Below are 27449 nucleotides of genomic sequence, written 5' to 3' on the forward strand. Positions count from 1 at the left end.
CGGTAGCTCACGCCTGTAATCCCAACACTTTGGGAGGCTGAGGTGGATGGAACACAAGGTCAGGAGTTTAAGACCGGCCTGGCCAAGACGGTGAAACCCCGTCTCTACTAAAAATACAAAAATTAGCCGGATGTGGTGGCACGCGCCTGTAATTCCAGCTACTCCGGAGGCTGAGGCAGAGAATTGCTTAAACCTGGACGGGCGGAAGTTGGAGTTAGCCGAGATCGCGCCACTGCACTCCAGCCTGAGTGACAGAGTGAGACTCTGTCTCAAAACAAAAAAAAACAAAACAACAACAACAACAAAACAAAGCAAACAAAAAAACAAAGAAGGCAGTCTAGGAGGTGGGGGGAATAGAGGTTGGTCAAAGGGTACAGACTTTCATTTATAAGATGAATAATAAATTATGGGATTCTAATATACAGCATGATGACTATAGTTGATAATACTGTACTGTTTACTTGAAATTTGCTAAGAGTAGGTCTTAAGTGTATTCACCACACACACACAAACACACACACACACACACACTGGTAGCTATATATGGTGATAGGTGTATTAATTTGATTGTGGTAATCATCTCACATCCCACAATGTATATGAACATCAAATCATCATGTTGTACACCTGGAATATACACCATTTTTATTGATTTGTTTTATTCAATAAACGCAGAGGAAAAAAAATAACAGAACAAACCTTCCGCAGTACATCTCTTGCAGACTTAAGACTGCTTATTTTGTTTCTTTGTGATGTCTTTCCCCACTCCTTTCCTTTTCAAAATCTCCTTGAAGTTCATTTTAGCTGGTCCCATTTGTATTAAAAAACTGAAATTGAGAAGGATGGCCCAAGATTACTCATGGCATCCCATACACCCTGGAATACAGATTGAGAAGCACCACCGGCCACCTGCCCACCCCAGCTTGACAAAAGTCTTACTTATCTTCTTATCATGCTTTCAGTGACCCCTGGTTTACAAGGTTGTCATCCATTTTACAAACGGAATGTTAGCAGCGTTTGAACAGTGTAGCTCTGAAGTTTGACATTAAATAAGAGAAATATTGAGGCCATGCACCAAAGAAAAACTGCCCATTCACAGGTCAGTGTCATCCTCATTAGGCCACGTGGTTTTCCAAAGTGAATTTATAACCAAGGCTGTCTTGTACACCAAAGATTATTGAATGAACCAAGGAGCAGGCATTAAAAGAAGATAAGATATTTTGAGACATTCCAAGTTCTTGAACTTTCTCCTTTCAGTTGGCAGTGATAGGAATAAAGGACTAGAGGGAGCTGGGGAGAGGGCAAACTGAAATCATAAATTACTGTGATAACTGCAATGACGCACACTGCTACACTTCAGGGACATCACTAAGGTAACTATCCAAATTAAACAAGGCCAAAAGGGCAATGTGGGTAAGAAATTACATTAATACCAGGCCTAAAAGAAAGCAGATATGAAGAAAAGAATCAGAATGAATATTTAAAACTGCAGTAATGGTATCTGCATTAAGCATTCCTTCCTTGAGTCCTCATTGACCCAGTCTTAAGGTATACTATGATTCAAGTCAGCAGTTTTTTTTCTTATTCATCTAAGATACATACAAGACATGAATCACACATGGAGAAACAGAAGCTCATGTACTGGTTGCCACACCTATTGGTATTGATGGCTCGGGTTTTGTTGCCTGCATGTATATTGTAAAGCATGTTAGCTCTATGCTCATTGCTCTGAAGAATGAACACAGGAATTGTGTATAACAGTATCGTAGAATAACGTTGAATTTTCAAGAATTTATTAAAAAAATTATTTTCCAAAGTTGGTATTTTGTAATGAGTAACACATTATTGGTGTCAGACATCACAACCAATCATGACAAAACAGATTCCATCAATAGGAGGTTAGTGAAACCTGATGACTTAGATTTCTGGTTGCCAACTTCAGGTTGTGAGATTAAAGAGAATTTCAAAAGAGTAAGAATAACTTCACAAAGACTTGTAAACTACATCTTAGAAAGAAACTATTGCTGAGAACACGACAGTTTATAATACATAGTATTTTTACTACCTAAAGTGCTAAGGTGGTTTGATGAGAAACACTTGAAGCTTCCTAATGCATCTTCACAAAAACATTTTGAGTAAGTTATAAAAATGAACAAAAATTAGTAAATAAAATGGGAAAATGCTAACCTTACTATACTTGTAAAAGGCAAATTAAAATCACAAGGAGTTACCACTTTACGGCCTTGGAATTAACAATTTTAAAAAGTTAAAAGAAAATTGTTGCCTGTGCTTAGGTGAGTGCCACAAATAACTATTTTCATAGATTACCTGAACCAGTATAAAGAGACACAACCTTGTGGATAGCAATTTGACAAATAAATATCTAGAGCCTCCAACACTCATAACCTTGCCCCAGTAGTTTTCATAAAGCTGCATTCAGGAAAATGTTTATTAAAACATAACTCATTATAGTAAAAATGAGAAATTTATAAGTAAACTTTGATAATAACCAATTTGGATTTGTTAGGTCATCTTTGGTATACTTATAAGATGGTCTATTATTTAGCCATTCAAAAGATAAGTATTTAGGACTAGGTCATTATATAAAAATCATCATCAAATGAAATTTAGTTAAAAAACAGAATCCACAGTTGGATTGACAATATTGAAATAAGTTAGATCAAAAGAAATAAAAATTTAGGCATTAAGAAAAATGGAAGAAAACTTCTGCAAAATTAACTGGGACTGAGAAGGTAAAAGCTCTTCCCTGCCATTCATGAGTCTGGAATAACAGACCCACATCCAGGTCAAGCCAGCTGCTCTGTTGACAGGAAGCAACATTTCTCCCAGGGTCATGCTGCAGCTATAAAGTCATAATGGTACCTTTCTTTGAGGGATTATTACTGTCTTACTAAAAAAAAGCTTGTTTTCTGAAATTATAGACTCTCAGAAACTTTGCTCTTTGAAATCATATCAATAAAAATGAAGCGCCCACTCTCCTTGCTGGGAGAATTTGAGTCACGTTGACACAGAGATGTAGCCTTGATTTCCAATCCAGGTGGAGCGCTACAGATAAGGAGTTTCTCGATGCAGCATTTCACACCTATCTTAACTTTGTGGTTTCCGAGGAAAAAGGCCCCTGGGTCTGTGTTGCAGTCCAGACTTCATGTTGATTCTTTGGCCCATGGCTCTGCTTTGCTGTCTCAAATCCTATAATAACCCCATTTCTTTCTTTGGTGAGAGGCCCCATGATTCCTCTGATTTGTGATCTCCTTCATTGCAAAAAGTCAATAAGCAGACTAGTGGCCTATGGCTCATTGGACTAGGATACATCAAAATGGTTTTCACATGATGGAATTGTCCTTCTTCCCTGTAGCTTGTACTGTTCCAAAGACATACTTTTCAATGAAAAACTCTTTCTTTCATAATGAGGAAATGTTAGGCATTCCCTCTTTTGACTAAAATTAGTCACATGTGTCTTACATTGCACACACACATCACAATACTAGCCATAATTATATCTGGGCAGTGAAATTATAGGTGATTTATTTTTTCTTCCTTGAATTTTTCCCCTAAAATTATGACAATAAAAACATATTACTTTTAAAATTAGAAATAAGTTAACGGTTATTATTTTAAAATCTTTTGCTTCTTGACAAATACACTGCAGCATGGGAGACAGAAATAAGTCCAAGTTCTGGCCAGAGGAAGGAGAAGGAAGCAGTGCTTCTTATTTTTATTTTTTATTTGTTTGAAATGGAGTCTTGCTCTGTTGCCAGGCTGGAGAGCAGTGGCGCAATCTTGGCTCACTGCAACCTCCGCTTCCCTGGTTCAAATGATTCCCCTGCCTCAGCCTCCTGAGTAGCTGGGACTATAGGTGTCCGCCACCTTGCCCGGCTTACTTTTTGTATTTTAGTAGAGACAGGGTTCACCATGTTGGCCAGGCTGGTCTTGAACTCCTGACCTCATGATCCGCCCACCTCAGCCTCCCAAAGTGCTGGGATTACAGGCATGAGCCACCGCGCCCAGCCAAAAGTATTGCTTCTTGTAGTCTAATGGGGATATCACTCTCCATCACCTCCGACAAGCAGCGTTGGTATTTTGTCCTCATTTCCCATTTGGACTCTAATGAGCCACAGTGGTGGACATTATGGTCCTGTTTAGGTCTCTGGGAAGCACAATTTATTTTAGGGTCTTAGCAAGAAAAGTCTAGGAGCCTTTAATTTAGGAATATTGGAATATCATCTGTTCTTCAATCTTTCTTTAATGTTCTAATAATTTAATAACATTTCCTGCTTGATAACTAAAGTGTAAGGAAGGTCAGCCTAGTGCTTTGAACTCAAACCAGAAATGAACATTTCAGCTATTTTATCACTGTCACTTATTGGTATGGCTTTATTTAAGTTCATCTTATGGCACTGCGCAGTGTTTCTGAGGCCCCTTTGACATCCTCAGTTAAAATAAAATGCAACGGAGAAAAAAAGGAGGAGGAATTTTTTAGATTGTGGTAATATACACGACATAACATTTTCCATTTTAATCATCTTTAAGTGTACAATTCAGTGGCATTAATGACATTCACAATGTTTTACAACTATCAACACTATCTATTTCCAAAATATTTTCATCACTCCAAAAAGAAACTCTGTGCTCATTAAGCAGTAACTTCTCATGTTCCCTTCTCTCTCCTACCCTTGTAACTTCTAATTTACTTGCTATTTCTGTGAATTTGCCTATTCTAGATATTTCGTATAAGTGGAATCATACAACAGTCGTCTTTTTGTATCTGGCTTATTCCACTTAGCATAATGTCTTCAGGGTTTATCCACGCGTAGTATATATCACCTTCTTATGACTGAATCATATTTCATACATGTGTATACATTTTGTTTGTCCATCCATCTGTTGATGGGCACTTGGGGTGTTTCTACTTTTCTGCTATTGTGAATAGTGCGTTTATGAACATTAACATACAAGTATCTGTTTGAGTCCTGCTTTCAATTCTTGTGGTTATATACCTAGGAGTACAACTGTGGGTCGTATTGTAATTTCATATTTAACTTTTTGAGGAAGTGTCAAACTGTTTTCCACAGTGACTGTACTATTCTACATTCCACCCTCGAGGGTTCCAATTTTGGAATGGAAGTAAATCTGGCACCTGATTTCTAATCCTAGCTCTTCTAAGAATTGGTTTATTGTTTAACAATAGTTCTGCATGGCTTATCTTATTCTTTTTGCATCATTTTTTTCTCTTTCTTCCACTGGATTACTAATGACAGCTGTCTCTGGACAAACATTAATTAATCACTTTCCTTGCTACTTATGTTTGTAGATTACCATTTGCTTAATACTGTTGGCATTTCAGTGGCTAAGGTCTGTTGGCTGGATTTTAATATGGATCTTCCTGATGCCCAATTCCAAATTTAACGACAGGAGTACAGTGAATTTCAGTATAATATAAATAACCTAGAAATAACTGTGACTATTTGTGTGCTATACTATAGATACTTATATCTATATGTATAGATGTAATATAAATAACCATACTATGTTATGCTATAGATGCTATTATGCTATGCTCTTGAAAAAGAAACTGAAAAATACTTTTCCCACTTTGATCCCATACACAATTTTTTTTCCAGGGGAGATTTATGCTTTAAGGTTAGCTAACTTTGGTTCCAATTCTGAATGCAAGCCACACCCACTTTCCTAAAAAGCATACTAATCCTTCCAGATGGCACCTCTGTATTTTGCTCCTAATTTTTCTTGTCAGTTGGCAGTGGAGTGTCTCAAGTGTTAGAATTAGTAAACACTAATGGCATGCAATCTAATTGGTAGCAATATATCTGAGTGGCATCCATATCTGAATCCTGAAGACACTCACTCTTTATTTTCTTGCTTATTACTATCTAGTCATCCTGGTTTTGTAAACTTCCTGGAGGGTTACCGGTGAAGCTGCATATTTTTCATGTACTGTCCTCCCTGGAGAATTATCATATTTCAAACATGGGATTGCCTGGAGAAACCAATATCTACATTCCCTCCTGTATTAGTCTGTTCTTGCACTGCTACAAAGAAATATTTGAGACTGGGTGATTTCTTTTTTTTTTTTTTCTTTTCTTTTTTGAGACGGAGTCTCACTCTGTCGCCCAGGCTGGAGTGCAGTGGTGCGATCTCGGCTCACTGCAACCTCTGCCTCCTGGGTTCAAGCGATTCTCCTGCCTCAGCCTCCCGAGTAGCTGGAATTACAACCACCTGCCACCGAGACTGGCTAATTTTCTTTTTTTTTTTTTTTTTGTATTTTAAGTAGAGACGGGTGTTAAGTTAGCTGAGAGAAAAGACAAGAGAGAGACCCAAGGTCAGGCGAGTAAGTTTATTAACATGCCAGGCTGTTCCACCACAGTCAGAGGAAGCAGCCTTGAGCTTACAAAATGAGGCGTTTACATGGGGGATAGAGACCCTGGGGTTGTTTCTTGGTGAACTTTACCACATATCATCTCGTGACAGGCTTACAATGTATTATCTTGTGAAAATAAGAATTTACAAGAGGGTGTAACTTAGGTTTATCCACGTTTCACATGACATCCCTCGTGCTGCCTGGAGGGCTTCAGCGTAGCAAGTCTGGTGACCTTGCTGTGGCACCTAGATAAGGGTTCAGGAATGCAGCTGCAGGGTATTCAGGGTAAGGGTCAGCTGCATTGAGGTGGGGGGGTGGGTTCCTGGGGCAGCTTGTCCCTAACAACGGGGTTTCACCATCTTGGCCAGGCTGGTCTTGATCTCCTGACCTCGTGGTCCACCTGCCTTGGCCTCCCAAAGTGCTGGGATTACAGGCATGAGCCACTGTGCCTGGCTGAGACTGGATAATTGCTAAAGAAAATGGTTTAATTGGCTCATGGTTCCACAGGCTGTTCAGGAAGCATGGTTTGGGAGGCCTCAGGAAACCTACAATCATGGCAGAAGGTGAAGGGGAAGCAGGTACATCTTCACATGGCCAGAGCAGGAGGAAGAAAAGAAGAGGGAGGTGCTACACACTTTTAGACAATCAGATTTCCTGAGAACTCTCTCACTATCACGAGAACAGCAAGGGGGAAATCTGCTTCCATGATCCAGTCAGCTCCCACCAGACCCCTCCTCCAACAATGGGGATTAGAGTTTGAGATTTGGGTGGGGACAAAGACCCAAACCATATCACCTCCCATGGCCATTCAAAAGGCAATGTGCCAGAAATTTTCCATTTCCTCCTCAAGCCTCACCCTTCTCCTGAGCTCTGTCTATATTTTGTCTACAGATTCTCATACCATCTGGTTTCTGGTTAGGTTCAGCCAGTGGGGAGCCCAGGAAGGTTATCAGAGGGAGAAGAGTGAGGACAAGAATTTTTTCCTTTGGCTTCCTTCCTGGGTAGTTCCCTCAGGCTGGGTGAGAACGTTGATAAAAGGTCACGCTCAAGGACTCTCTTCTAGACTGTTCTTTCTCCATTTGCATTTTGGTAGCCCTCTCTTTGCTACTAGCATGAGATTCCTTCACTATTCCATGTGTTTCTCCTACTTTTGTAAGAAGTTCCTTTTTAATAATTTTTTCCTGAATGAGTTTAGCTCAACTGTCCATCTGTTTTCTACTGGGACCCTGAGGGATAGGGGCAAGAAAGGGGTTTTGGTGTTACTGCATCTTTAAATAAAGCTCACTCAGCCTATACTTGCAATTTTCTATCTTTGGTTGTGACAGTTCTGGGTGACACTATTTCAGTATGTGTCATGAAATTCTCCAAACAATTTCCACTGTAATTCTAAAACAAAAATTTGACATTTAAAACCTGTAACAGGTGGGAGTGAAGGAGTGTGACTATTAGAATCATTGGCTCAGTCATTCTTAAGATGATAATTGGCCATTAAAGGAGGCACATTCTAGAAGGCTGGGCAAGAGTCCAAGAAGTAACAAACACGTGCCCAAGGACTACTCAGGTCTAGACCATGGCAGATATTGGCTATTGTGAATGAGAGAATAGTTGCTTTGCCTGAAGCTATTCAATTTCAAATCAATAAAGAAGCTGCAAAATTAGCAAAACCAAGCTATAATTTTTTGGATGCAAACGCAGTGGTAAAACTGCAGTGAAAATAACATCATGTTTATCAATGATTGTAAATCAAGTGGGTGGCTATGTCCAAGCTGGAGAGGGAGGGTTTTGTCATCAGGCACACAAGGGTATTTCTGGGCCACTGTAACAAAATGCCACAGACTGGGGGGTTTATTTGCTCACAGTACTGGAGGCTAGAAGTCCAATCAAGGCGTTGGCAGGCATGGTTTTTTCTGAGGCCTCTCTCTTTGGTTTCAAATGGCTGCCTGCTTGTTATGTGTGCACTTCTGACGTCTGTGTGTATATCTGACGTCTCTCTCTGTGTGTGTCCAAATTTCCTCTTCTTATAGGGACACCAGTCATCTTGGATTACCACCCACCCTGATGACTTTATTTAACCTAATTACCTCTTGAAAGGCCCTGTCTCCAAATACAGTCACATTCTGAGGTACTTGGGGTTAGAGCTTCAACACCAGAATTTGAGAAAGATACAATTCCACCCATAACAGGTGCTGATATTGTATTTCTTGATCTCAGAGATAGTTTCAGAGGTATTTAATTTATAATTATTTATTAAACTATGTACTCATGTTTTATGCCCTTTTATGATTTTTATACTTTATTTCACAATTTTTTTTTTTTGAGATGGCGTTTTGCTCTTGTTGCCCAGGCTGGAGAGCAATGGCACAGTCTCAGCTCACAGCAACCTTCGCCTCTCGGGTTCAAGAGATCCTCCACAAATTTTAAAAGTTAAACAAATCAGCATACTGTGCTGGCCAGAAAAACCCCAGTTATGAGTCTGTGTTTTGGACTCCTTGTATAGGTGAATAACTTTCATTTCTATCAGCATCAAAACTAAGGTATATACTGGAACAAGGCCAGTTCATCTCCCCAGCACTATTTTTCTTCCTCAAAAAAGTTACAGTATAGAATATTTCAGTATAGTGACTCAGAATATCTAATACATAAAGACTTGATCTGATTTTATGTTTATTCCTTCTGAATGTTAAAACTGTGTTAATACAGACTCTGGTGTGTGTATAACCCCACACGCACCCCAATCTGCAGACATGAGACGGGCCACCCTCCTGTGAAAGATGCTTTGAATCTGTCCATTGTGAAACTGATGGTTCTGGTAATGAAGCTGCTCTATTCAAAGAGAACAGAATTTCCAAAAGGAGCAGGACATCACAATTGAGAGGTGGAGAAATGTTCTGTTTTCAATGCTGGCTGAAGCAAAAGGATGCTCATCACAAAGCAGAAGGTTATCCTAGTGTGTTCATTTCCACACTCTCCATACAGATACTCTAAAGTGTAATGGGATTTTGCGTTATCTGTTATTAGTAGGGAGGACTGAAAATTAGGTGATGTGGTGTTATGTGAAGGGCACCAAAAGCCTTGCTTCCCCCAGGACAGCTTCCTCCTCAGCAAGGTCTAGAATAAGAGATTCCCATCATTCTCCAGCAGTGGGCCAGGTAATGGGATGCACAGATAAAGCAGATGCAATTCCCATCCTTAGGAGGCTGTCGACTGAGAGAATCAGGTAGGTAAACTGGTAATGATAACGCAACAGGTAAAGCAATAATAGAGGTCGATACAGAGAAATATGAAAATGGAAAGTGATATTCAAAGCAGTTTGGAAATTCAGGGAATTCTTCCTAGAAGTTATTTGGTGGTTAACTATAAAGGAGGATGAAAAGTTAACCAGGTTACAAGTCAGGGGATACAGGTCTCAGTGAGAGGGTACTGCATGAAGAAGTCACAGGCGTATTCATCATCTCAGGGTATGTAATACTATGGTAATTCACAAATTTCAAAAGTAAAAAATGGAAAATTTGGTTGGAGAGGTGGAAGAGAAAGAATCTTTGATTTTACATTAAGAGTGATGATGCCATATTTATTTGAGATAGATGTATTAATCTGGCACCTTGTATGGTGGATGGACATAGACAGCAGAATAACTAGTGAGGAGAGAAGATGAGCATTTGAATTGAGAGGGTGGCAGTGAAGATGGAGGGAGGGAGTGCAGACTTGCAGAATGGGTGGGGCTTGTGAGTGATTAGATGGTGATGGAAGAACTAAAGGTGGACTGAGTCTCCAAATTCTAGCTGGGATGACTGAATGATAATGCCACTGAGAGAGAGAGAGAGTACTGGGAGGTCAGGGGCAAGGTTAATCATTTCAGTTTGGGACCTGATGAATTTGTGGTAAAAGTGTGACACAGGTGAGTGGTTGGATGTATATCCAGGAGAAGTTCAAGAGAAGACTCTTCACTAAGGGTAAATATTTGGAAGGCGTTAGTACTCTGGTGCTATTTAAAGTCATGAAAGTAGATGAGATCGCCCCATTATAATTACTATGTAGAATAAAAGCAATGGACCAGGATGAAATCTTTGGAAATACACTCTTTAAAGGGTAGGCAGAGGAAGACAAGTCCAAAGAGGAAACAGTGAAGGAACTAAATAGAAGAAAGAGAAAAGAACCAGGGAAGTCAAATGCAGTGAAAGTCAACAAAGTAGAGAGTTCCAAAAGAGGGAGTAATAAATATCACCAAAATAGCGTGTTAATTCAGAACTAAATAACAGAAAAATATTCACTGGAGATTTTTATGACCTTAACTAAAGTAATTCCAGCAAACTGACAAGGGAAGAAGCCAGATTACCGTAGACTGCAGTGAATGGGAGATGTGAACAGAGCTGAAGCCTGTACAACTCTTTCGAGACGTTCAGGTACGAGGGGAAAGGAAAGATCAGATGGTCATTCAAGCAGGCAGGGAATGGAATTTTCTCTAGAGCCTTTAGAAAGAATAAGACCCGCCAACACCTGGATTTTAGACTTCTGGCCTCCCGAACAGTGAGAGAACAGATCTGTCGTTTTACGCCACCATGTTTGTGGTAATTTGCAATAGCAGCCATAGGAAACTGATACAGATGAGCTCAAAGGCATCTAAAAAATATGCTGCTAGGCTTATCCATGATGTCCTCCTCCTGCCTTTCCTTCCTTCTTCACCTTCATCACTCTCTTTCACACTTTTCTTCCTCCTCCCTTTCTGAAACTCTCCTTTCTTTTCTTCTTGCATTCTTTTATTTTTATTCTCCTTGCTGCCATCTTCCTGTTCCCTTACACACACACACACATACACACACACACTCAGCAATAAACTATGCGGAAAAAAACAACAATGAATTGTTGTTTACAAGAAACAAGAAAATGCCACATTAATGTTAAGCGCTCCCATGAATAATTTAACTAGGAGTTTCAGTTATTGGATGATCTGGGATGGCCTAAGGAAGTTAAATTTGACAGCAGTGTAAATAGTTCAAAGAGCCAGTCCTAAGAAGATCAAGGAGGATAGCATTGGAGGTAGAATGAATAGATGTGCAGATCTTAGGGAACGACATTTTGAGCTCCTCTGTGTGGCTGGAGATCATGGGCAATTATTATTTTAATATACGTCTCAGCCAGAGGAGGACAGGGATGTCGACTCTTTTGGTCACCATTGTTGCACACCCCCAGCTGGTTCTAGTACATTGATGCACATACTATTCAGTGGTTAGGAATGTAGGACCTAGAGGCTGGGCACCGTGGCTCACACCTGTAATCCCAGCATTTTGGGAAACTGAGGCGGGCCCATTGCTTGAGCCCAGGAGTTTGAGACCAGCCTGGGCAATATGACAAAACCTCATCTCTACAAAAAATAAAAAATAAAAAGGAATGTAGGATCTAGGGTGAGACTGCATAGTCTCAAATCCTAGTCCTGCAAGACACTTTCTGTGTAGACTTTGGGGAAAATTCTAACTTTCAGAACCCATTTATGAAATGGAGAAATAATAATACCAACTTCATGATATAACTGGGAGAATTAATTCAACTTGTAAAAGCCTGTAAAACATTAAAGCACAATTTGTGGCTTACAGTGTGCAACCCAATAAATATTTACCTTTATTATTATGAGGAGACTCTCAATAAGCGCAGGTTGAATGATGGGATGGTTTCTATAAATGAAATATACTTCACTGACTAAGCTTACAAGAAGTGATGCAAGACAGACTTCTCTTATGCAGAATTCCACTCTGTATTTCATAGTGATAAAAGGATTGCTGATTCTTATTTCAAGCCATTCTTCTTTCCAACTACTATTAGATGCTAAGGGATTATGAGTTTTCACTGACATTTTCTTTTGCTGTAAGCTTTGAAAAAAAGAGATAAAGGGAGTGTGCATCTGCCATCCTGCATTCTCCACATCTCTCTACAAGCAAATGGTTTTCTTGGATCTAAAACCACCTTCGTGGGAAGCAGGTAAAAGTACTGTTAGGAACGCTTCAAGACTGAAGTATTTGTACCAAAATGCTTCATACTCTACTAAAATATCTGTCATTATGCTACTTTCATCTAAAGGTTTTGAAACACTTGTAGCATGAATTATGAGATGATGTTTAGGCTGAAAACACATGCCATTTGAAAGGCCATTTTACATTTCTGAGCACACCCTACTGATTAAAGTAAAAGAAGAAAAGCTTTATGCAAGGCTAAAGACACAGCTGCAGGGTGTAAGCAATCTCATCTTTTTGTTTTCCTCATCATGTCGCTCTGCCTTTTTTTCTTGCTGCCTGAAAGCATGAATGAAATAACAATATGAAAATCAAATTATTTTTTCTTGAATTTGACATGATGCCAAAGTCATAATGTTGCTCAATCACATGCGAAACTCATACGAAATTTTAATGACTTCCAAAAACATTGAAATCAGAAAATTTAATTTAAATTTGTATATAATACATGTTCAACAAATATTTGTTGACATACTGTAAAAACAAAACTATATTTGAGGAATGCTCTCTTACGGTTTCTTTTTTTTTTTCAGTATTGTTTGAAGTGAGGTTACATACAGAAACAAATGTGAAGGAAACATTCTCTTTTTTGGGCTATTTTAGAATGAACAATATCTCAAAAAAATTAGCAATATGTAGTGACATACAAATTTATTTATTCTAGTCCCATTATAAGTTCGAAATCTATTATGGCTAACATTTTTGAAAAATTGAAATTTTGAGATCATCGTTCTATAACTGACTAATCCAACAATTTGTGGTCATTGCATTTCAAACAAATACTGAATCAATATATGATAGCCCATATTAAAATATGAAATAAATTTAAAAGTATAAAGAACATAAAAAAGAATTTGTCTAAGGATTCTAATTGGAGAAAGCAAACAAAATGTTACCATTAAATAGAACTTTGTCAGTAAAAGAGGTGAAGTCAGATCTGAAAAAAAAAAGTAATTTTTTTCAGAATGAGGGGTTGTCTTTATATTAGTAGTTACTATATGCATTTTGATTAGTGGCTCTTTCTTGAGCCTCCACAGACATAGTTGCTCTTTAGCCCAGTGGCCCTCAACCTTTTTGGCACCAGGGATGGATTTCATGGAAGACAATTTTTCCATGGGACAGGTTAGGCGGGGCATGGTTTCGAGATGGAATTGTTCCACCTCAGATCATCAGGCATTAGTTAGATTCCCCTAAGGAGTGTGCAATCTAGACCCCTCACACGCGCAGTTCCTATGAGAATCAAATGCCCCCAAAGATCTGTTAAGAGGCAGCACTCAGGCCACAAAACCCCTTGCCCCCCTCATCTCCTGCTGTAAGTCCAGTTCCTAACAGGCCCGGGACCGGGACCTAACCCCTTGGAGACCCCGCTTTAGCCAATAGCACTTATACATTTCTATACACCTAACTTACACCCTTTTACTTACTTTAGGAGAAATAATTCCTTTACTAGAAATCATTGTGAAAATCATGAAAAATCACAGAGATTTCCTGGAAATGAATAATCTTGGTTTAATTGTTTGACTTTCAATGTTAATTTAACCTGCGTGCTTAGCTAAGTCATTTAATTGCTCAGTATCCAATTTTCCCATCTGGAAATTAATAACAGAGGCCAGAGCTCAGTCCAAAACAATAATGATGACAATAAAAATAAACTTCAGAATAAAATTCAAACTCTGCCTAACGGGGAAGACTGATCTTGCCTCCCTGTTCCCCAACCTAGCCCTTTTTCCTGCCACTTCTGTTATTATCTCAGACTGAAAATAGGCTCTGTCTAGACAGGGAAATTCACCAATCCTTGAATTCTTCCTGAAATTGCTTAACTGTAGTGCTTTAACCACATGTATTCATGTTGTTCCAATTCCTGGTCCACATTAGAAGCATTGAGGAGCCTAAACCACTGCATCCAAACCTTTTAAATGAGAATCTCTGGGCATCAGTATTTTTTTAAAAAGCCTCCTGATTTGTTTCAAAATACTAATATAATATGTAAGAGTGGGTGGGAGTGTGTGGAAGTATAGATGAAACAAGCTTAGCCATGCCTTAATAATTATTGAAGTTGGGTGATGAGTACGTGGGTTCATTGTATGATTCAACCTACTTTTGTAAAGGTTTGACATTTTCCATACTAAAATGTTTTTAAAGACTCATACCTGGTGATGCTAGTGTGTAATGAGAATTTTCTTCCTGGGGATCCCAACCTGTAATAACGATGAAACTAGAATCCTGGCTCTCCTTTCTTTTTAGTCTCTCTGTGAATTAATTGATTAGTTATTTAACTAATTAAACAAATGCTTATAAATGTTCACTCCTGGCTAGAATACTGCTAACCTGTGTCAGGCTCTGGAGGCTCCTTAAGGGGTTTATGGTTTGATTGCATGAGACATAACAGCAAACAAATAAATTACAGGTAGAAGGTATGTCCAGAAAAGAATGGCATGAAGGATATGTGTGAGAGGAGGGTAGCCAGTTGCACGTTGGGGAGACAGCAGGAAGTGCTTCACGGAAAAGTGACTTTTAAGATAAGTTTGATGAAACTTATTTACCCTTTAAGATCTAGCTTAAATTGTACTTCTTACATCCTTCATTTATGTTGCCGAACAAAAATAATCTGTTTCCACTCTGTATGGTAACCTTTTGCCTCTATATTTCTTATTTCAATTACTTTCAGTTTCATGTTACTATATTGGAAATTCTTTGAGATGAAAAATTACTTCAATTCATTCATGCATCCTTCAAAATGTTCTAAAAAAGTGACTTGATTATTATAAAAATTCAATAAAAGTATGCTGAATTAAATAAAATTGATTATCTTTACAGCTTACAGACATTAAATAATTTTGTCATACCATTTGACATTTGAATTTACATATTTGCCTTAATTGGCAATCAATATTAACTTAGGAAAGAGTATTAGTCTAAAAGAAAAAATATGCCAAGTTGGAAAGAGAACCATTTTTTGTTGTTGTTGGTGAAAATGGACACTGCTCTTTTCAAAGAGAGCTATAAATAAACACTCTAATTTTTCTGCTCACTGAAAGAAGCACACTATCTAGCCAAGTGCAGCCTTGAATGTTAATTTTGTTCTATTGAAAGCACCTGGGATTCAAAGGCTTTTCCTTCCCTGGCTTGCACAAGAGCAGTTTTATCTGCTGCACAGAATTTGGAATGACCCAATTCTGTCATGTTGGTGGGAACAAATAATTAAAATAAAGTTGGGTGACAGAGATAAAAGGCACAGAGAAAGAAAAAATCAAACTCCAGGAAAAACGTCAGCAAGGCACTTTCTTGGCACTTTGTTAGTTTCTAATGCGGTACTATTTCTTGCTTTGAACTTGACAAATTCAAGGCCATTTCTAATGCTTGGTTTAAATGTTTTAGCCTAACTACTAAAGGCTCACACTAGACAGTATGTTAGTAAACTTATTAATCAAAAATGGGGCAGCACAAGGAATGGCCAGGCTTTAACCTGCTTACTGGGAGAGTGACCAGATTCTTAAAACTAAGGATCCTACATCCGGTGCACTGAAGCAAGCCATTTAGAAACTAACTCTACCATAACAAATTCCTGGGCTATTTTTTTCTATCAATAACAGTATTTTTGCTTTTTTTTTTTTTTTTCCAACTCCATTGAGGACAGAACCATGACATGATGGCTTACAGTTCAATATTAGTACAATTTACTGTAGATAAACTTTTTAAACACTAGAAAACTTGTATTTTGAAAAAAGTCATGGGATACCACAAACAGCAACAGGGATTTTTAAAAATACTTCTGATAGCTTATTGCTGGGCAATACTCCTGCCAAGAACTGGAAACGTTTGATAAAATGTAGCAAAATATCTATTTGAAAGCATGAGAGACCTACTAAGACAGCTATGGCTTAGGGGGTCAAAATTCCAGAGAGAAGAAAGGCACAATAATGTAAATTCAACATTCAGTCTACTCTTCCTCCTAAGGTGTTTGCCAATTCATGAGCAACACTGAGAAGCTGAAAAGTTGAGGAGAACTTCTACCAGTCTTAGGATATTGGAGGAAAAAGTGGATTCAAAAACTATCAAGAAGGATAGACCCTAGCTTTCAGCTGGGACCTAAAAAATGCTATACTGGGAACAGAAGAAGCTGGACATGGATAAGCCTTTAGAATAACAGCAGCTCAGCTTTGAAATAGCTCAATCCATGATTAAATTAAGATGATCTGTCTCTATCCTAATTGTTTGCTGAAAGGAAAAGCACCACTTAGAACCTTACATTTTATTTGTGATTTTTCATACCCCAAATCTGTCATTTAATTAAAAAATTATCAGGCATAACAGGAAAGAAGGTGAAATGACTAAATAACAAGAGAAAATACAGAAAATACAAACTGACCCATAGAAGAGCTAGAATTCGGACTCCTCAGACCCAGAATTTAAAACGACTGTGATAAATAAGTTCTATAAGTTATCTGATATGATGGAGAACTTCAGTAGAGAACAAGAAGCCTAAATTTTAAAATCAATTCCAAAACTGAAAATCTTAATAACTAAAGTCAGGAACTCAAAGTACAGGTTTAATAATATATTAGATAAGCTGATGAGATCGTGTCTACCTCTGGGAAACAGGGAAATTGTAGTGATGTGAACTACACATGTGATGTGAGTGTGGGGATCTTCTGAGATTCCTGTCATATTCTCTTCCTTTCATTTGGGTACATGGGTGTGTTCACTTTATAATAATCCAAGCTGTACCTATGTGTTCTATGTGTGTGTAAACTGATGAGACTTGTTACATGAAATATCCCCACAGATACACTGAATGAAACTGTTGGAGAACTGGGGTGTTTCAGGAAGCTGAATTTCTACAAGTAAGACAAACACCAAGAAAAAAAATAGATAATTAACATTTTCAGGAGAAAAATGTTAGACCTTTAAATTACTTTCTCTGAAATAATTTGCTGAATTCACTGACAGTCACCATTTCCTCTGCTAAACCTTTCATCGGATGCCCATGGAGTGTTTAAACTCAGGTAGTTGTCTCACACATCCTTCCATTTGTTAGAGTGTATAATTACAAGAGTCAGTTGTGTTTGCTAATGACTTGAAACTAAGCCTATTGTACGTGTTCCTTTAATGACAAAATCTAGTTAAATATTATGTAACTAAGGCTGGGTGTGGTGGCTCATGCCTGTAATCCTAGCACTTTGGGAGGCCAAGGCAAAAGGATTGCTAACTCAGGAGTTTCTGCAACATAGGGAGATCCTGTCTCTACAAAAAAAATTTTTTAAATTAGTCAGGCGTGATGGTGCACACCTGTAGTTCCAGCTCCTCAGTAGGCTGAGGTGGGAGGGTTGCTTGAGCCCAGGAGGTCAAGGTTGCAGTGAGCCATGATTGTGCCACTGTACTGCAGCCTGGGTGACAGAGTGAGCCCCTGTTTAAAAAAAAAAAAAAATATATATATATATATATATATATATATAAACTAATGATACTTCAGCGTAAAAAGAGAACTGTTTCTATGAAAAATTGAATGCTTTCTCAATAAAGGTGAGTCAGTCAAAAAGAAAGATAAACAAGCTGCCCAAGAATGTATAAGGAAGATTATTGAGGAATAATCTTTTTGTGTGTTCACATACCATTAACATAGTATTCACTGAGAAGAATGTATGTGTCCACCCAAACACACAAATATGTGTGTGTTATTAAAAATAACCCTATAATTACTAGCAGGGATACAATCAGAAAATTAAAATAGATTGTTATAGTAGACCACTGATCTAACCATAAATTAAACCAGTGAAATCCATGAGTTTAATCAAAAGTAACTTTATTATTTGTCTCCCACTGTACTTTTAAATTCTAGGGCTTTGCACCTTCCCCTGTCTCACAGCAATTTAGAGTAAGTCCCAGGGCTTTTCTGATCACATTCTGGTAATAAAAACAATCTCAAGTCAGTAATTAAAATATGCAATCCTTGAATTTCATTCAAGGTTCAACTGCTTTTTCCAGCTGAGGCTGGCCATAGCTGGCTGTGAACAGCGGGAAGAGACGAGGTTGGCTGCTCCACTCTTTTCACAGCTGACCTCCTTCCACATCCCCTTTTTGCTACCTTCATTTCTGACCTCCCAGCATCACAGCTGGGTGGAGGATAGGGAGAAGGGGAAAAAAGGGGGTTTTCCCTGGGCTTGGGAAGTATGTGAGCTGTCTCTCTCCTAGACCATCGGTGGATTTTTCAGACTATCACCCATCCCTGGGGATGTCTCAGCTGCATTTCCTGTTGTGGGTCATTGTATTGCCTGGGGCTGCTTCTTTAGCCTCTTGGCATACAGTGGTTCGTCCTCCGGTTAGGGTCGCTTTATCCTGCCTTGGACAGGATTTCTCTCATGGCCCACATCTAAGGACACGCTCATGTAATAATTTTCCCAACCAACTCTGTGACAGCAGGTAACCTCCCAATGTGGTCACCTCTCTTTGCTCCAGCATCAGAGCAGCTGGCTAACGCACCTCTGACCTTGGGGCTCATCTGGTAGTCATTGAACACCAGCCCTTGGGTGACACTCAGTGTGCAGGGGACACTCACCAAAGTTTGAAGTGTGCCTTCCATTGTCTTGGATCTTCAACCCAAATGAAACATAAATAATACTCACCCCTCGAGTATTTTCTTTTGCACAACTGTAGTGGCAACAAAATCCTATTTAATTCATTAATTTGTGTCTGACAGTGCAAGTACTCACTAAATATTTATTGAATATTGAATAAATATGCTAATACAAGCTTTCTATTTGTAGACATTATTTGACAAAGTGGTTATGATGGAAGATGAAGAATTTTTCCTCTGAGACCTTTCAGATTGGGTTGTCATACCAGAAGGGGTTTGGGCTACCTTCCCTGAGACTAATGAACTATAACACGAATGAACTAATGAACCATTACAATTTTTTTTCCACGCTGTGCCTCCAGAACCAACTGCACTAAACTTGTGAAAAACGCCAGAAGGTCACATTTCAGAAGGAGCTCTTTTTGTCTTGCTCTCTCCTGAATTCTATCATCCATTCATTTAGGGCATTGGGAAAATGGATTCCAAGCCCGTCTCATCATTTTTTGTTCCGGCTTCCAGCTGCTAAATAACCCTTCAATCAGTAGGTAAGAGCAAAGCTTCACTTAATAATCAGGTTTCTTCAGACCCATGCTGGAAGACATCAGGCCCTTGGAAGTGTTCTAGTAGACTGAGTGACTCCAGCCAGTGATATTCCTACCTGCAGCTCTCTCTGCAGCCTGAGGAAGAAATAGCTTTGGATAGAACAAAGAGGAAGGGAGGAGGTGGTAGAACTAAAGAGAAGCCATGGAAAGAAATAGCTTTGGATGAAACAAAGAGGAAGTGAGGAGGTGGGTGAACTAAAGAGAAGCAATGGAATGAAATGCAGGATAAATAGTCCTTGAGATAATGGAAGTTCTGGGAGCTATTCAGCTAATTGTTCTGTGGCGTGGCTTTCATCTTTTTCACATGTGTCACAAGGGAAATCACCTTGTTACAATGACAGCCTCCAAGTCTATTACCAGGCAAGCTATCCCAGAGGTCACAGAACAGAAAGCTTTAAGAACCAAATTAAAATGCTCAAATCGCATGGCTTATGAAGTCCATTTAAAGCTCACAGTGGAAAATGATGGAAAAGAGATGGGGTGAATGAACACATGTAGGACTGAATGCAAGTTGGGTAAAAGAATCACACAATCTGAATTGTAAGTGCTCAGTGTTCATATGTCACCGTTCTCTTTTTCTCTGTGTGCCCATGCATATGGGCAGTGCATTATCCTTCCCAGCTGGTGGTGGTTATAAGGATCAGAGTTGAGGCTCTAGCAAGGGGAACCATAGACAGAAGTTGGCCTGAGACAACCACACACACTTGCTCCATTGAAGAGATGCAGGGACAGGCAATCCTGGCCACAGCTACAGCCAATCAGCCTGCTGAACAGCCATGAGTTTTATTCATGCTCCTTGGGCAGAGGACACATGGAGCCAGAATGAGTGTCACCAATGGGTGGCTAAATTATGACTTTATGAATCTTAAGTGCTCATGTATGGTGTATCCCAAATATTTAGTGTTTCTCATATATTTAGTCTCACATATATTTAGTTCCTAGGTAACTCATTGATATTAGGTATCTCTTGATTCTTCCATTTGTCTCAATCTATGTTAGACATCCATACTTTCTACTCGCTTACTACTTATACTTAATAAATTCTATGTGTCCTACCAATGTCTAGCAAACTTTTTGCTTACTAGTTACTTATCTATACTTAATATTCTTAAATATTGTAGCCTGTTTTACAGACTATAAACTTATTTATCTAACAAAACCAGTCTCAAAAGCAAATGCATGTTAGGATGTATCTTTGATTGTGAAAACTATGTCTTATTCATCTATGTGTTTATGTGTGGCTGTTAGCAACACATACACGATAGAGTAGTCCCCTTTTATCCATGGAGGATATGTTCCAAGACCTCCAGTGGATCCCAGAAACTGTGGGTAGTACCAAATATATATACAACCTATGTATACAGTATCATGTTTTTTTGATCTGATAACCTAGATGGCTAATTAAGTAAGTGATGGGTGCCATCTATAGAATGGACACCCTGGACAAAGGGATGATTCACATCCCAGGCTGGACGAAGCAGAATGGCATGAGATTTCATCATGCTACTCAAACTGCACAAAATTTACAACCTATGAATTGTTTATTTCTGGAATTTTCCATTTAATATTTTTGACCCACAATTGACTGCAGGTAACTGAAACTGCAGAAAATGAAACCTCAGTTGGGGGAGACTACTGCATATATTTTCTACATAAAAAATAAATAAGATGGGTAGCTGATATGTGTCCCTGCCCATATCTCAATGTCAAATTGTAATCCCCAATATTGGAGGTGAGGCCTGGTGAGAGGTGATTGGATCATGAGGGTGGATTTCTCATGAATGGTTTAACACCATCCCCTTGGTGCTGTTCCCATGATAGTGAATGAGTTCTCATGAGACCTAGTTGTTTAAAAGTGTATGGTACTTCCCCCCTCACTCTCTCTCTTGCTCCTGCTCTGGCCATGTGAGATGCCCACTCCCTCTTTGCCTTCTGCCATGATTGTAAGTTTCCTGAGGCCTCCAAGAGGCAGATGCTACCATGCTTCCTGTATAGCCTGCAGAACTGTGTGCCAATTACCTTTTTTAAATAAATTACCCAGTCTCAAGTATTTCTTTATAGCAATGTGAGAATGGACCACTATAGTAGCTTTTCAAGATAGCTGACTAGGGACATCACATGCTAGTTCTCCTGAGAAGGAAAATCAAAGTTGTGGGTAAATGGTCAAGTTTTGAGTGGAAAATGGAGGGAGGAGAGCCAGAACGTGTTGGAGTCCCCACATGAAGAGGCTAGGGCATACAGAAATAAAAGTAGCAAAAGTCTGGCTAAGATCAATCCCCAAGGAACTCGGAGACCCCCGAGGAATTCAGAGCCCAGCAGAAAGGGTAAGCAGGAGTGCTTCTCTTCTCCCCTCCCACCTCTGACAATGCTGACTGCTAAACTGTTTGCCCCCCTGACTCAGGGCAACACTATTGCTGGTGATTAGAGATCTTCCTGAGAACAGAGAACCAGGTGGCCAGCTCATGCAGCTGTGCTGCACCCCACCCTCAGACCCAGGCTGAGATAATGTAATGTGAACCATACCAGTTGTGCACATGTGGTGCCAGTGCCCTGCCCAGGGATCCTCCACCTTTGAGCCACTGCATCCCCAGACTACCTGCAGACATACCCCACATCCTGCTCTGACTTTGTCCATTGGGAGTTGTGGGTCCACTGAAGATCTAACTGTCAGTGCAGAATGCCCCTAAAGGAGGGGAACGTGCAGCCTCCACAAAGTCCCACTGGGACAAAGGAAAGGTGGCCATAGTGCCAACCATGGAAGGGGGTACAATCAAAGCCTGGGAACAGACTTGGAGACTTGGCGAGGGGGTCATCTCTTGCCCCTTGCAACCCTCCCCAGTACACTGTTCTCCATGTGAGCTTGTGCTGAAAGAGGATGCTTTTCACGTTTCTCCAGTAGCTCCACCCCTGCTAAAGGCGAGCCGGCACTTACCCTACCACCTACTGAGGATGAATCTGTGCTAAGAACCTACCTGCTGTATCGTCCTGTTAAGTCCCATCTACTGGAAAACAGCCTGAATTACACCACCAAACAAAAATAAATCACTACATCGAGAAAGCCACCTCAGGAACCTATCTGCAACCAAGGAACCTGTACAGAGCTTTGGCCCTCTGACAGCACCCAGAAATGAAGTGAATCAATCATACATAACATACACCACAGTCATACCCTCAAGGGAAAAAAGAATAAAAAATCAAAAAGCCCCATCTGAACAATAGCAAATTCCAAAAAAAAAAAAAGCATCGGCTCTCTCAGATGAGAAGGAATCAGCACAAGAACTCTGGTAAAACAAAACACCAGTGTTTCATTACCTCCAAAGGATTACACTAGTTACCTAGTAATGTATCCTAACCAGATTGAAATGTCTGAAATGACGGATATAGAATTCAAAATATAGATGGCATGGAAACTCAATGAGACCCAGAGAAGGTTGTAATACAATACAAAGAAGTCAGAAAAACAATCCAAGATTTGAAAGACAACACAGCTATATTAACAGAGAACCAAACAAAACTTCTGGAATTGAAAAATTCACTACAGGAATTTCAAAATGCAGTTGAAAACCTTAAAAACAGAGTAGACTAAGCAGAAGAAAGAATGTCAGAGTTCAAAGACTGGTTCTTCAAATCAAGCCAGTCAGACAAAAATAAAGAAAAAAGAATTTAAAAAAGTGAACAAAGCCTTTAAGAAATATGGGATTATGTAAAGTTACCAAACCTAGGTCTTATTGGCATTTCTGAGAGGGAAGAAGAGAAAGTAAGCAACTTGGAAAACATCTTTGAGTTTATAATACAGGGAGATTTCCCCAATCTTGCTAGAGAGGTCAACATGCAGATATAAGAAATCTGGAGAACTCTTGCAAGATACTATACAAGACAACCATCCCCAAGGCACATAGTCATCAGACTATCCAAGGTCAATGCAAAAGAAAACATCTTAAAGGCAGCTACAGAAAGGGGCCATATTACCTACAGAGGAAATCCCATCAGACTAACAGCAGACTTCTCAGCAGAAACTTTATAAGCCAGAAGAGATTCAGGGCCTATTTTCAACATTCTTAAAGAACAGAAATGCCAGCCAAGAATTTCATATACTACCAAACTAAGCTTCATAAATGGAGGAGAAATAAAGTATTTCCCACACAGGCAATTGCTAAGGGAATTTGTCACCACCAGACCAGCCCTACAAAAGATGCTTAAGGGAGTTCTAAATATGGAAACCAAAGAATGATACTTGCTATCAAAAAAATGACACCTTTAGTACATAGCTGACAAGGCTTATAAAGCAACTATGCAATTGAGACTACATAGAAATTAGCTAATAACACTATGACAGGAACAATACCTCACACATCAACATTAACCTTGAATGTAAATGGCTTAAGTGGTCTACTTAAAAGACATAGAGTGGCAAACTGGATAAAAAAACAAGACCCAACTGATGTCTTCAAGAGACCCATCTCACATGTAATGACATCCATAGGTTCAAAGTAAAGGGATGGAGAAAGATCTTTTATGCAAATGGAAAACAAAAAGGAGCAAGAATCACTATTCTTTTATCAGATAAAACAGACTTTAAACCAAAAACAGCAAAAAAGGACAAAGAAGGGCATTATATAATGACAAAGTGTTTGATTCAACAAGAAGATTTAACTATCCTAGATATATGTGCACCCAACTTTAGAGCACATAGATTTATTAAACAATCACTACTAGACCTAAGAAAAGACTTAGACAGCCACACAATAATAGTGGAGGATTTCAACACCCCACTGACAACATTAGACAGATCACTGAGGCAGAAAACTGACAAAGAAATTCTGGACTTAAATTCACCACTTGACCAGTTGGGCCTAATAGACATCTGCAGACTACTCCACCCAACAACCACAGAATATACATTCTTCTCACATGCATAGAGAACAAACTCTAAGATTGACCACATGATGGGTCATAAAGCAAGTCTCAATCAATTAAAAGAAAATAGAAATCATATCAAGCCATCTTCTCAGACCACGGGGGAATAAAAATAGAAATAAATACTAAGAGGAACTCTCAAAACCACACATATACATGGAAACTAAACAACTCGCTCCTGAATGACTTTTGAGTGAATAATGAAGTTAATGCAGATATCAAAAAATTCCTTGAAACAAATGAAAATAGAGACACAACATAACAAAACCTCCAGGATGTGGTAAAGGCAGTGTTAAGAGAAAATGTTAAATGTCTACATGGAGAAGATAGAAATACTTCAAATTAATAACCTAATGTTGCACATAAAGGAACTTGAAAAACAGGAAAAAACTAAACCCAAAACTTGCAGGAAAAAAATAAGACAGAGAACTAAATGAAATCAAAAATACAAAAAATTACAAAGAGTCAATGAAACAAAAAGTTGATTTTTTGAAAAGATAAACAAGATTGGTAGATTGTTCGCTAGATTAACAGAAAAAGAGAGAGAAAATCCAATCAGAAATGACAGAGGTGACATTACAAGCAATCCTACAGAAATACGAAAGATCTCTATGTGCACAAACTAGAAAACCTAGAGGAAATGGGTAAGTTTCTGGAAACACACAACCTTCCCAGATTGAACCAGAAAGAAATTGAAACCCTTAACAGACCAATAACGAGTTACAAAACTGAATCAGTAAAAAACAAAACAAAACAAACAAAAAAACCTACCAACTAAAAATAGCCCCAGATGAGGGGGATTCAGAGTTGAATTCTACCAGATTTACAAAGAAGAGCTGGTACCAATTCTGCTGAAACTATTTTTAAAAAACTGAGAAAGGGATCCCCCCATAACTAATTCTATAAAACCAGTATTATCCTGATACCAAAATCTGGCAAAGATACAACAACAAAAAAGAAAACCACAGGCCAATATCCCTAATGAATATAGACACAATAACCCTCAACAAAATATAAACAAACTGAATCCAACACCACATCTAAAAGATAATTCATCATGATCAAGTGGATTTTATCCCAGGGATGCAAGCATGGTTCAACATGCACAAATCAATAAACATCATACCTCAACGGAATGGATACAAACCATATGATCATCTCAAAATGAGATGCAGAAAAAAACATTCAATAAAATCAAACATCCGTTTATGATAAAAACCCTCCACAAACTAGGCATCAAAGAAACATACCTCAAAATAATAAGAGCCATCTATGACAAACCCACAGCCAACATCACGTTGAATGGGCAAATGTTGGAACCATTCTCCCTAAAAATGAAGAAGACAAGGATGTCCACTCTCACTACTCCTATTCAACATAATTCTGGAAGTCCTAGCCAGAGCAATCAATTAACAGAAAGAAATAAAAGGCATCTAACTAGGAAAAGAGGAAGTCAAATCACCTGTCTTTACTGATGACATGATTTGTACCTAGGAAACACTAAAGATTACACCAAAAGACTCCCAGACCTGATAAATGACATCAGGATACAAAATCAATGTACTAAAATTAGTAGCATTTCTATACACCAGTGATGTACAAGCAGAGAACCAAATCAAGGATGTAATCTCATTTACAATAGTCACACACATGCAGAAAATACCTAGGAATATATCTAACCAAGGAGGTAAAAGATAGCTACAAGGAGAACTACAAAACACTGCTAAAAGAAATCATAGATGGCACAAAATATGGAAAACATCCCATGCTTGTGGATTAAAAGAATCTATATCATTAAAATGTTTATACTGCCCAAAGCAATCTACAGACTTAATGCTTTCCTATTAAATTACCAATGTCATTAATCACAGAACTATCAAAAAACTATTCCAAAATTCATATGGAGCAACAACAACAAAAAAGCTCAAATAGTCAAAGCAATCCAAAGCAAAAAGAAGAAACCCAGAGGCATCACATTACCTGACTTCAAACAATACTACAAGACTACAATAACCAAAACAGCATGGTACTGGTACAAAAATAGACACATAGACCAAATGGAACAGAATAGAGAACCCAGAGATAAAGCCAAACACCTACATCCAACTGATTTTTGACAACATCAATAAAAGTAAACAATGGGGAAATGACATTCTATTCAATAAATGGTGCTAGTACAGCTGACTAAACATATGCAGAAGAATGAAACTGGACACTTACCTCTAACCATATATAAAAATTAACTCAAGGTGGATTAAAGACTTAAATGTAAGACCTCAAACTATAAAAATACTAGAAGAAAACCTAGGAAATACTCTTCTGGAGATTGGCCTAGGCAAAAAAATTATGACTGAGTCTTCAAAAGCAAATGCAACAAAAATAAAAATTGACCTAACTAAACTAAAGAGCTTCTGCACAGCAAAATAAACTATGAATGGAGTAAACTGACAATCTAGAGAATGAGAGAAAATATTTGCAAACTATTCATCTGATAAAGGACTAATATCCATAATTTATAAGGAACTTAAATCAACAAGAAAACAACCCAATTAAAAAGTGGGCAAAGGACATGAACAGACACTTCTCAAAAGAAGACACACATGCAGCCAACAAACATGAAAAAATATTCAATATCACGAATTATCAGAGAAATGCAAATCAAAACCACAATGAGATACCATCTCACACCTGTCATAATGACTATAAATAAAAAGTCAGAATATAATAGATGTTGGCAAGGTTGCAGAGAAAAGGGAATGCTTATACACTGCTGGTGGGAATGTAAATTAGTTAAGTCCGTGGAAAGCAATTTGGAGATTTCCCCAAGAACTTAAAATAGAATTACCATTCAACCTAGCAATCTCCCTACTGGGTGTATATCCAAAGGAAAATAAATCATTCTACCAAAAAGATACCTGCACTTGTATGTTTATTGCAGCATTATTCACAATAGC

General features: G+C 38.6%; 1 long non-coding RNA gene across 1 annotated transcript in view; it reads right to left on the bottom strand.

Moving 5' to 3' along the window:
* Positions 1 to 621: 621 nt before the first annotated feature.
* Positions 622 to 27449, bottom strand: part of LOC107975386 (uncharacterized) — a 41935-nt gene continuing 15107 nt past the window's right edge. Inside the window, exon 4 of the long non-coding RNA XR_008548664.2 lies at positions 622 to 827. This is a non-coding gene — a long non-coding RNA (uncharacterized LOC107975386). The remainder of the gene's footprint in view (positions 828 to 27449) is intronic.

The sequence above is a fragment of the Pan troglodytes genome, chromosome 5, assembly GCF_028858775.2.
Source record: "Pan troglodytes isolate AG18354 chromosome 5, NHGRI_mPanTro3-v2.0_pri, whole genome shotgun sequence".
Lineage (NCBI taxonomy): Eukaryota > Metazoa > Chordata > Mammalia > Primates > Hominidae > Pan > Pan troglodytes.